Here is an 11,192-nt window from a genome sequence, read left to right on the forward strand (position 1 = left end):
CCTACAATTAATCCCTAATTACCATTATTGTACCCAATCCATTATTAGAATTCACTAATGATCATAATCCTTTGTATCACGTACATAGTACATTATTAATGAGAACTCCTTTACCCTTGTGGACGTAGTCCAACTTGGGGTGAACCTCGTATATCTTGTGTTTGTTTCTCTTATTTCTCTCTCTACATATGACCTTTAATAGGTGACTGGAGCAACCTTACGAATGTCACAAACTTAATATTTTGCGTTGTTCTAAAGTCTCATTAATTTTATCAACAAACACCATGTGTGCATGTGATTCCATAAATAATGTATTGATATGCGATTTGTGCATATAAATTGTAATAAATATTTAAATTCAGTTATATGTTATTTTATCAAATAATTTATATTAGTTATAAACCCACAACCATGAACATTATTAATCAAGAGGTTCCTTGACTGTATATGCTGATTAGTGAGCTACTACACGTTAGAGTTATCTTCGACATATTTTGACTTCTTCTAGGCTTTTTAGAGACATTAATTATTCAAGGGGATTTTGACATTATGTGGATGGTGGTGATGGCACATCACATGGCTAGCTACCATGGACTTGCCGCTTTCTTCATATATTATTGTTCGAGTTATTTGTTTCTAGTTAAGTCTTGATCATAATTTTTTATTATTGAATATTAATAGTCTAATTGGTGTCACGCGGTCATCTCTTTGTTAAAGATCCTTTTTGTTATTGTTGTCGATGATCCTTTTAAAATTTCAGATTGTGTGGCGTTGCCTGCGAACGTGCGACTACGTACTTTAACGAACCTTATTAAGCTACGTATATTCCAAGGAAAATAAATAAATAAATAAATAATAAATAAAGAAAAAAAGGATAAAAGGGAAAATGAGACGCATGTTTGGTTGTACGTGGCTTGCCTTAATAATTAATCTTTGGCATAATTAGGGTCTCCTTCCATAACATAGCTTAACTGAATATTTGTAATTTTTTTTATTGTTAGCAATATTCTACACTAATCAACTTACACTCTCAAAAATGACCCTACATAATGATGACGGGTATGAGAGTTTCTTTTCTTTGGATGAGCATGCTACTAATTTGAGTTAATTGAGTATTCATTTTGAGATGTTGGCGGAACAACAACCAGTATCAATTAATTTAATGAAAATAAAATCTAAGACAACAAAATTATACTATGAAATAGATACATAAATAATCATAGAGAATAAAAATATGAAACGCAATGAACTAACGGAGTTTGCAAATAGAGGCTTGCAGATTTGCAGTGTCCATGAAACAAAATTTCGCCCCTATTAATCAGCACAGGGCCTGGCACGAGATTCTTCCAAATTTCTGGAACATGAAGCACATCTTGCAGGGTTAAGTTATTTGCTGAAGTAAATTTCAATACCACTTTGCCTTTTCCTTAAATGACAAATGCAGCAGCATTGCCTTTATACAGCTTCTCACCACCGGAAATTGGATGGTAATCAGAGAACATGTTTCTGGCACCACATATGTGCTTATTTGCACTTGTATCAACCCACCAATCACTGATATTAGAAACCAGATTGGTCTTTCAAACAACAGCAGCAAAATCGTCAGTTATATTTGCTTGGTTGTTGTTTGGATTGACATCTAGCCTGGTTTTCCATATACATATCACGAGACATTAAATATCTTGAATTTCTTGCCCTTGGGTCCATGAGCGGCAAATTTTCCCTTGCTTTTGTTTTCTAGAAAGTTTTCTTTGGCTTAACAACATTTGCCTCAACGAAATTGGTTTTGGCTTCGAAGGCAGACACTTCATTCTTGTCACCCTTCTTGTGATCTTCTTCAACATGGAGCCTAAGAATAAGATCCTCCATCTTCGTCTCTATGAGCTTATGCTTGAGGTATATATAGCTTAAAGTCCTTCCGGTGGTAGTTTCTCTATAATTGCCCTGACTTGGATGTGCTTATTGATCTCACAGCCCTCAGCATGAAGTTCATAAATTAACTATTGCAGTTCTTCGACTTGGGTGATGATAGGCTTGGAATCAACCATGGAAAATTTCGGAAACTTGCTAATCACGAATTTCTTCGAACTGGATTTTTCAATTTTGCACTTCTTTTCTAGTGATTCTCATAACTCCTTGGTTGTCTTACAAGTTGAATAAATATCATAATGATTATCATCCAACCCGTTCAGAATATAGTTCCTAGAATAGGACTCAAAATGGTCTCATGCCTCGATAGCACTCAAAGTTTCCTTAGTCATTGGATTCTCATCAACCTTCAGAACTTCCTCTTTGACAACATGCGGCAAGTTCATTGTAGTGAGATAAAACAACATCTTTTGTTGCCATCTCTTGAAGTCAACACTCTTGAACTTCTCTAGCTTTTCAGTATGAGGATTCTTAGCGCGACTGACGCCCACAACATTTACTGATTGTTAATCCATAAATTCTATTCAATATTGTTGGCGGACCAACAATCAATATTAATTAATTTAATGAAAATAAAATCTAATACAACAAAATTATACTACAAAATAGATATGTATATAACACAGAGAATAAAATATCAAACACAATGAACTAAAGGAGCTTGCAGGTAGAAGCTTGCGGATTTGCAAGGGGCAATATATAATAAGGTAGAAGGGTACAAGCAACCCTACCTTGGCAAATCCTACTAACCTGCTAAACCCTAAAGTTGTCACTCCTTAAATTAAGGAAGTGCAGCAAGTAGCTAGCACAAAACTATCAACAAGTTATCTAGATGTCAATCTTCCTTAAATTAAGGGATTAGACTTAATAGAGAATCCCATGGAAAGAGAGAACATAAAATCTGGCAGCATCAGTCATATGCGGCATCAGTCACCCTGACTTATGCAACATCAGTCACCCCATATCGTCTTATACTCCCCCTCAAGTTGGATCGAGGAGATTAATTGAGCTAAGCTTGCCCAAAAAATGATGAAATGGAGTTGATGCCAGTGCCTTGGTAAAGAGATCCACCAGTTGATCATGGCTTTGTGTGAAGATGTTCCGTATGACTTGAGTTTGAACTTGAGCTCTAATGAAATGGCAGTCCACTTCCATATGTTTGGTTATTTCATGAAACACAAGGTTGGCAGCGATGTGCATGGCTGCTTGATTGTTGCATATAAGGGACATAGAGGACGGAATAGGGAACCTTAAGTCTGAAAGAAACCCTTTAAGCCAGATAAGTTCACAGGCAATGGCTGCCATGGCTTGATATTCAGCGTCTGCGCTGGAACGAGCAATTACTTGTTGCTTCTTGCTCTTCTAAGTAACAAGATTGCCCCCCACAAATGTACAATAGTTTGTGGTAAATTTTCTATCAAGTGTTTTCCCTGCCCAATCTGCATCTATGTAGCCACTAATAGTAGTGGACTTATTATTACGCATGATGATTCCTTGCCCTATTGACCCCTTGAGGTAGCGCAAAATTCTTTTAACAATGTGAAGGTGATCAACAGTAGGAGAGTGCATAAATTGGTTTGCCAAGCTCACTGCATATATGATATCTGGACGTGTGATGGTGAGATATATAAGCTTCCCTACTAACCATTGGTAATAACTCACATCATGCATGGTTTCTCCATCTGTATTGAGCCTCAGTTTGCAATCTACGGGAGTGATGGTAGGTTTGCAGTCAAGCATGTTTGCTTCTTAAAGAAGATCTAGTACATATTTGCGTTGATGTAGAAATAGCCCCTTTAAAGATGTTGCCATTTCAATACCCAAAAAATACTTGAGTCGCCCCAGATATTTGATAGCAAATGTTTGATGTGGTGAATGTTTCAGTGCCTCAATTTCAACAGCACTGTCTCCCACTGGTACCAGTTCTTACAAATAGTGAGGAATTAGCATTACTTCGCATAAAACCAACTTTCTCGAGTACTGAACTGAGCTTGGCATACCAAGCTTTTGGGGATTGTTTCAATCCATATATTGCCTTGTACAATTTACACACCATGTTGTCTTCAAGACCATTATAGCCTGGAGGAGGCTGCATATACACTTCTTCTTGTAATTCTCCATAAAGAAAAGCATTATTCACATCCATTTGATAGAGGGACCACCCACAATTTATAGCAACTGAAAGTAAAACCCTAACAAAATTCATCTTGGCCACATGTGCAAATTTTTCTTTGTAATCTACCCCAAGGGTTTGGGTGAAACCTCGAGCTACAAGTCTAGCTTTATGTCTCTCGATAGAACCATCAGCCTTGAATTTGATCTTGTAAATCCAACGACTTCCAACAGCCTTTTTTTCTGGTGCTAGTTGAACTAAACTCCAGGTGTTATTTTCTTCCAATGCATGAAGCTCATCTACCATGGCTTGATTCCATTTGTAGGAAGAGTGATGCTTCTCGGAAACTTTAGGTTCATAGTGTTTATCAATTTCACTAAGAAATGCAGCATGAGATGTAGAGAACTCACGAAAACTGATGCTTTCAGTGATAGGGTGTCGTGAGGCATAAGTAACATAATCTTGCAACCTAGTTGGAGGTTTCCTTGTTTGAGGAGGATTTCTTTTAATCACTTGAGGCTCTGTGAGAGGTTGAGAGTGATCAGAGTGATACTCATCATTCTTTTCACTAGTAGGAATTGGGCTAGCCATGACTGAGTCAATTTGCACTTCTTCACCATCAGAAATCACAGAGATTGAGTTTTCTTCCAACACAAAAAGATTAAAGTTCTGAGGGAATGGAAATAATTCAAATAATTCCTCCCCCTGACTTGTAGTAGTTCCTTTGGAAGTGAAATAAGGACAGTTTTCTTCAAACTTCACATCTCTTGACACAATGCACTTCTTAGTGGCTAGATTAAAGCACTTATATCCCTTTTGGGTGAAAGAGTAACCCATAAACACACACTTAGTAGTCCTGGCGTCTAATTTGTTACAATTCAAGGCTTGAATGTGAACAAAGCAAACACATCCAAATACCTTGAGGTGTGTCAAATCAATTTTTCTACCTTTGAGTACTTCATGAGGAGATTTGAACTCCAGCACTCGACTTGGGACTCGATTGATGAGATAAATGGCAGTGAGGATTGCAAATGACCAAAATTGCTTTGGAACATTCAAGTGAAACATAAGCGCACGAGCCTTCTCTAAAAGATCCCTATTCTTTCCCTCGGCTACTCCATTTTGTTAGGGAGTTCCTACACAACTGGTTTGATGCATGATGCCCTGAGAACTTATGTATTGAAACATGTTGTTGGATAGAAATTCAGTTCCATTGTCAGATCTTAAGACTTTAATGTTTGATTGAAATTGAGTTTGAACATGTAGATGAAAGTCTTTGAAAATGTTTAGGACTTCATTCTTTGATTTCATAAGGTATAAAAAAACTCATTCGAGAGAAGTCATCAACAAATAGAACAAAATACTTAAAACCTTCCATTGATTCAATTGCTGGTCCCCATACATCAATGTGTACCATTTCAAAAGGTTTACTTGTCCTAGACATTGAATTACCAAAAGGTAGTCTAGTAAACTTAGAAAATTGACAAGTATCACAAGTAAGATGAGATTTACAAAAATGTGGAAATAGTTTTGACAAGACAACTTTTGAGGGATGAGCTAATCTCTTATGCCAAAGTTCGTTTTCATCTATAGACTTCGATTGAGCTTGAAGAGCCTGAGAAAAGTCAGCATTCTTGCACAAGTAGTAAAGACCATTTATGAAAACCCCTTCACCAATCATCTTCATGGTGAGAACATCTTGAAAAATTACATTATCTGGTGAGAAAATAGTATGGCAATTTAGGGTGTTTGTGATTTTTTCAATTGACAAAAGTTGGAAAGGAAAGGTTGGTACATATAAGGCAATGAAGGGTGTTTTGTGTGAGAATAAGGTTACTTGCCCTTTGCCCAAAACTAAGACATTTTTTCCATTTGCAACTGAAACATGTGAAGGACTTGAAAAACGTTTAAAATGATGCAAGTTTGTGACTTTGTTTGTCCTATGATCTGTGGTGCCTGAATCTATTACCCAACAATCATTTTCAGTACTAGTCAATAGGGCAATAATGAAGGCTTTAAGTATACCTGGTGCTTCCTCTCGTGATACCTTCTCATTTCCAGCAAGAAAGCCGGCAAACTGTCCCAACATAGCTATATGACTACCGTCATCCTTACCTTGATGTTGTGAACCTCCTCCATATCCCTTACTTTGAAGATAGGCTACAAATTCATTGATGAGTGACAATGGATTGGCAATGAATTCCATGGATCCTTGTGAGACAGTAGGAGAGTAAGCATTAGCAAGTTGAGCCTTGGGTTGAGAGTGAAATTGTTGTGAGGATCTTGGTATCATCTTCCTATCTTTGCTAAATTTAGGCTTGAGTTCAGGAAGAAGTTCCCAACACTTGTCTTCCACATGACCAACACCATTGCAGTATTTGCATTTTAGGTGTGTATTTCTTCCCTTGTACCCATTTGCCTCTGAGTTCTTGTAGTTTGAGGCATATGCACAAGTCTCAGTCAATCTTGATATGTGCTTAGCATTCATCTCTTTCTTCCTTGCTTCTTTTCGTTGAATAGTTGCACATACATTGTTGAAGGTGGGCAAATCTTGACTCATCAATATGTGACTCCTTAGGTCCTCGTATTCAGAGTTCAAACTCCATAACAGCTGATAGATTTTGTTTTCCTCAGCTCGTTTCAAGAGAGTGGTAGGGTTTGTGGTATGAGGGAGATAAACATCTAACTCATTCCACATGGCCTTGAGACTCCTAAGGTGTTGAACAAACGTCTTTCCTTCTTGTTGGGCACTAGCAATGCCTTTCTTAAATTGAAAAACTCGTGCATAATTATTTTGATTTCCATACATATCCTGCAAGGCTTTCCAAAGATCAAGTGACAAATTGTAACAGCTAAAAATCTCAGCAACATGTTTCTCCATGGTGTTGAAGAGTAAGGACATGACAAGCTGATCCTTGCAAAGCCATGCACTGTATGTTGACGAGAAGCCATCTGGAGCCACCACGCTTCCATTGACAAACCCTAATTTCCCTCTGCCTCCAAGAGCTAGTGAAACAACTCGAGACCAAGGAAGATAATTGAACTCGTTAAAGAGAATTGAACACAAACGTTGATTTGGTATTAACCTCAACATTTGAGAAATTTGGGGAGAGGCTATGCTGAGTTTCTTCATCGCGATTTACTGAACCTTCTTTAGCCATGGATCCAAGATGAAAGGAATAACGCAGCAGCAAGAATGGCAGAACCAGGTTACGAAAGAACCCGCTCTGATACCATGTGAAAATTTTAGCTTTAAGTTTCAATGTATTTTTCATAGATTGATTGAATGTACAAGGGAGGATATATAATGAGGTAGAAGGTTATAAGCAACCCTACCTTGGCAAATCCTACTAACCCAGTAAACCCTAAAGATATCACTCCTTAAATTAAGGGAGTGCAACAAGTAGCTAGCACACAACTATCAGCAAGTCATCTAGATGTCAATCTTCCTCAAATTAAGGGATTAGACTTAATAAAGAATCCCATTGAAAGAGGGAACATAAAATCTGGTAGCATCAGTCACCACATATCGTCTAATATCCATATGCAGTATTAGTGGGGTGACTCATGCAGCATCAGTCACCCTGACTTATGCACCATCAGTCTATGCAGCATCAGTCACCCCATATCATCTAATAGTTTCTCTCGTAGGAAATTTGTATGAATAAGTAATGCAAATTGACTTATGAATGCATATGCACATTAGAAGTATATGGCAATCTGATGCCGTTTCATAACAGGGATAACTGTTTGATTCAAATTCAAACAAATACAACTGTTTGAAATAATCTGTAAATTGAAAATAATTTAATTAATCCCTAATTAAACGTTTAGCCAATTAACATCATAATCCGAAAAAATGGCATATCAGAAATTTGTAACTTTGTCGTTCGAGCTCTGAATTGAACCCGTATTACCTTTTTAGAAAGGAAATTATCCGACAAGTAATACGCATTGCTTTGCTATGACATGTGATGAATTTTGGCTATCCAAGGTTGTTTACTAGTTCGAAAACGAGTTTAAAGTTCTTTAAAAAAATTTGAACTTTCCGTTTCACATCTGTTAATTGTTCCAGATATTCCCGAGCCTTTTCAAGGATTCACACAATGTTCTTCAACACCAAACTAGATGGTAAGCGTGGCTAAACTGAAGATCCAATCCCGTACAGTATGTAGTTTTTTGGAGGCATTTACTTTTCTTTGGTCAGTTCATGAGCCTTAGTTTTTCCAACTAGAGAAGAGGTAGTTCAAGAAAGGAATAAAGATAGATGAGATTAGGTGGTTATCTTTGAAGTTCCGGTTAGTAAAACGGCAGGGCATTTCCTTTATCATTTTTTGCGATAATTATGTTGGATAGTGTCATTATATTGAATATGAATATTCAAATAAGGTTATCTTATCCTCTAATGAATCCTTGTTTCCTTAAATGCAGATGGCACAAACTCCTCTTCATGTTTCTGTTGGTTTCAACAGGGAAGATCTTTCAGTTTTTAAAATTTGAATTGGGTTGTATAATTAAGACTTTATCTTCTGCAATCTCATTTTGGTATTTGAAAAGGATTTGCTTTGTCTGTTTAACCATTTTGATTTGGTATTTATCTTGATTTAGAATTTGATTTTTTGCTTCTTGGACTAACTGAATGCAGATCATCAATTATGATTAATGGGTTGATAATTAAATGTGAGTTCATTTCCTTTAAAGCCCAATACAAAGGAAAGAAAAAGGAATGAAATGGGCTTAGGCCCAAAACCAGTTAAAAATCAAACCGGATCAGAAAGGGTCGGTCTGGTTTACTTCTATGACTTAGCCAAACTCCCCTCTCTTTAGTGTAAAAATATCAATATATTCGGAAAAAAAAAAAAAAAAAAAATCTAACTCAAACGATGTCATTTAGGCCAAGTCATTTAAACAAGGACCTTTAATGAAAATGGTTTCTCCAAACTTTTTATTAACCAAAAACCATCTAATAACTTAATTTAATGAAAAGAGTTTAAACTTTAATGAAATGACTTAAATTTTAATAAACAACCTGCAAAACAGAGAACCATGTGTAAGCCTAAGATGGGGGGTGTGTGTGCCGGACAAAAGCTATCTGACAAGTTAATAAGTAGTGGACAGGAGAATTAAAGTATTGAGATTGTGTTACCAAAGACAAACCCTAGATGAGTGTATTTATTCCTTTAAAGCCTAGAGATTCCTACATGATATCTAGAAGTAGATAATGCACCCTCTTAGGAGTTGTGAGTACTTGCGGCGCACATCAATTCCTAGATTGTAGGAAGTTCAAGACTTATGAGGAATCTAATTGTGTCTATATCAAAATCAGATCTCGTGCCTTTTGAAACAGGCGCGGTTATACCAACAGAGTCGCTCGGACTTTGCCCATTGCACCAGAACAGTGTGATGGTGGCACCACTACTCCACTAATCCACCTTCGCCCAAAGCTGTTGAGTCCATCACTGGACTTCTGAGGTACTGATAGGAGCATATTCATGCGACTTAATTAGCTTGTTCTCGTGCATTTATGTTGTGTTTATTTAGTTATTTTAGTGTTTAAGGCCACTTTTGTGTATTTTCAGATTATAAGGCCAAAGTGTGCAAGAAGATGCAAATTGGAGTCTTTTGGAGCGAAAGAGAAATGAATGAGTTGAAGACTTGAAGAAACGACGAATTCCTACTCCAATGATGAATTCTTACCAAAACGAGGAATCCTACTCAAACAAGGTTTCCTATTTTAGGAAAGTTAATCCTAAGTCTCCCGTTTTGGTAACCTTTCCTAATCTTAAACGTCTGTATTTTCTAGCCACTTTGAAGTCTTTGTAGGCGCTTTAGGACACAAAACGAAGGCCCTAGCCCAACTTCTAGTCCTAAGCCGTGCCTTTCCCCTTGTTTCCTTCCCTTGCCGTGCAAGGGGGGGCACTTTGGTCCCATTTTATGCACAAAAATCCTAACCCTAAACCCTAGCCGCACCTATTAAGCTATTCCCTTTAATTTCTGGTTTTATTTCCTAAATTCTAGCAGCCTTTAGGTGAATTTTAGTTAATAAAAATAAATTAGGTTTTGAATTTCTAAACCCTAGGGTTTCCACCATTTAGCTGCACCTTAGGGACCTATTATTATTTTTCTTTTCATATTTTTCAGCAACAAAAACCAAGCAGCCACCCTTCCATATTTTTTCCCCATCAACCGTGCATCCCATTAGCCAATTCACAAAAAGTCGTGGCCCCCCCCATTTATCAAAGAACCTAATAAACCAAAAAGAAAACCTAGCGGCAGCACCATAGATTATTTTCCTTCCTTTGCCGTGCATTCTATAATTATTCACCCTAATTCATTCCAGCGACATGCATTCATATTTTAATAATTCATTCAGCCGCAAGGCTTGACCATTCTCTCCTAATTCAACCTAAGCCGCAGCCTTCACAAACAAAAACTCAACAACCGTAGCCACCATCTATTCTATTCCATTTTTCCTCCCTAAGCCGCAAGAATTCTCTCCCAAAACCTAACAGCCGCAGCCACAATACCCTTTTCTCCCTTCAAGCCGTGCATTCACCACACCAATTCCAGCCACAATCCACCATTGCCGCAACCATCTCCACCCTCCCAGCCACCTTCCACACCTTTACACACCATCCACCAACCTTGCCGCACACCTTTACCACCCTAAACCCATTCCAAACCAGAAAAACATCCAAAACACACCATAAACCTCTCTGCCGCAGCAAGGAAGGGAGAAGGAGGAGCTTGGACGCGCAGAAATTCAAGTGGATTCGTTGTGCGTTTTAGGTGTAATCCATCCTTTGTTCATTATATTTAAATTCAATTTTATCTCTCTTTCTATGAACATGAGAGGCTAAATTCCTAATTAGCTAGGGGGTGATTCGAAACCATGTTTATGCTTGCAATATGAATTGATTACTTTTGGTTGGAATTTCATGAATGGTGAATTCAATTTGTTTAACTGCTTGATCGATAACTTATTTATGTATGTTGATTGAGAGTGCACGCTTAATTTTCATGCATGAATATGACGCTAGAATATTAGTGAATTCACCTAATAGTTATGAACTTATATTCACAAGTAGTGGAGGTTGCTTATAAACAATCGCGTTAAATGAATTCTTGGCACTAGTTTCATGCTCATCAT

At 37.4% G+C, this 11,192-nt stretch overlaps 1 pseudogene; it reads right to left on the reverse strand.

Annotated features, from left to right (window-relative positions):
* Positions 1-3,823: 3,823 nt before the first annotated feature.
* On the reverse strand, positions 3,824-7,203 carry LOC137712221 (uncharacterized; annotated as a pseudogene).
* Positions 7,204-11,192: the final 3,989 nt, after the last annotated feature.

This window comes from Pyrus communis, chromosome 13, assembly GCF_963583255.1.
Source record: "Pyrus communis chromosome 13, drPyrComm1.1, whole genome shotgun sequence".
In the NCBI taxonomy this organism is placed as follows: Eukaryota; Viridiplantae; Streptophyta; class Magnoliopsida; order Rosales; family Rosaceae; genus Pyrus; species Pyrus communis.